Here is a 1,866-nt window from a genome sequence, read left to right as displayed (position 1 = left end):
TTAGATTTCATCCCAACACCATTGTCCACAATCCCATCTTTGGGTTTGTTTTCTTGGACAAGGATGAGATTCTAAGATTCTTCGATCCAAAAGAGACACACAAGCATTCCACATAGTCTCTCGAGTGGGTGTTCAACTTGGTGGTGACAGAGGTGCAAAAAGGTAAAATAAGGGCGGTTGAAGTAACCAACGTTCTGGAAACAATCAAGATACAAGTCTCCTTCAGATAATTGATTTTCAAGGTCTACAAGACTGTCAAGATTGACCTGCAATATGTCGTAGACGATTTTCCAAACTCTGTTGTGGAGTAATCTCTTGTAATAATGTAGGCCTGTACTATCTTTTAATTCTTTCAGTATTGTAATTCTTTTTCAGAGGATGAAATTAATCTCCTCTTGTATTTTTCTCATAAGTTAATTCTTGCACCCAACTGTCCAAAATTACTTTTTCATACTTAGGGGGAGATTGTTAGCTTAATTATTTGTAAAAGTATAGAAAAGTATACTGCAAGTCTTGACAGATGGATATCTCCACAGAAGACCACAGAGGACTAACGACAGAAGCCGTTTGATCAATCAAGTTAAGAGTGGCAGAACCTCTGGTATGTCTCACAGAGGTTCTGGAAAATAGTCCTCTGTAATATAGAACATGCAAGTCAGTTACAGCAGAGCCTCTGAGATGGCTCACAGAGGGTCTGCGGATTTCGTCTTCTGTGAAGTTTCTGTTCCATCACTTTAAGAAGATTGTTAGCCGCATGTGCTTCTCACGTGACTAGGGAATAATCGACTTTATTTGGATGGCTCAAATGAAGACACGCGTCAAGATCTGGTCTCTAAGGTCGTTAAGAACTAGTATAAATAGCGGCTAAGGCCTTTGTAATCGGTGGTGCTTCCTGTATTGTAATCGTCAATTTTTTCAATTGAATTGATTGAAAAACCTTTGAAGCAATTCTCCTGTGTTCATCTTCTTCATCAATATTGTGTGTTCTTAATACTCTGTTTTGCTCTCATTATTACTTCCGCTGCACTTCATTGTTCAAGAGCTTTTCTAGAGTATTAGATCAATATCAAAGCTGAATTTAAGATCCAACATCTTCTCTTTCTTCTCTTCTCTCTCTTTTGTCTTCCCTCTGATGGAACTTTGTCGGCTTCTTTTCATAGGAGGGCTGGAACTTCTCCCTTCTGGAGTCTCTTCGCTCAAACGGCTTTTTGATGAACTTCCTCTGGAATTGTTTTGTTATCAAGGCCAGAGACTTGGCAAAGGTTTTGAGATCAACATCGAATTCGGATGTCTCTTCTTCCGATTCTGATTCTACTACCAGTGCCTTTTTACCTTTTCTCCTGTGGTCTCTGATGGAGGTCCTTGAAACATCCTTTTCTTCTGCAGCAAGAGCAAGGGGTCCATCGATGGATACTTTTCTTTTCATTATATCATTCTCTTGTGCAGCCAGTGTTCCATAGACGTCATGAAGTGATCAGCTGTCTAAGTCCTGATTTGCTTGTCCACTCATCGTCGAGACTTTTAAGGAATAACACATTATTTTCTTCCTTCTTCATGGAGATGTCGTTTCGACGACATTGATTGATCAATGTGTTGAAACGATCGTACGTCTTTTGAACCGGTTCATCAGGAAGAGCCTTGAAGTTAGTATACTCGTTGAGACATTGAGCTCTATGATTTTTTTTCGTTTTTGCTCCTCCTTCTAATTCACTTACAAGCTCATCCCATAGTTCCTTTGTTGTGGTGCATGCTTCGAGGGATTGGAAGATTTCATTGGGAATGGCCATGATAATTAATCTTTTGGCCTTTTTATCAGTCTCTATGCACTCCATATCATCTTCATCCCAATTCTTCTCATCCTTGGGC

The sequence above is a fragment of the Cynara cardunculus genome, assembly GCF_001531365.2.
Source record: "Cynara cardunculus var. scolymus isolate 2C chromosome LG 16, CcrdV1, whole genome shotgun sequence".
In the NCBI taxonomy this organism is placed as follows: Eukaryota; Viridiplantae; Streptophyta; class Magnoliopsida; order Asterales; family Asteraceae; genus Cynara; species Cynara cardunculus.
This window is presented reverse-complemented; position numbering follows the sequence as displayed.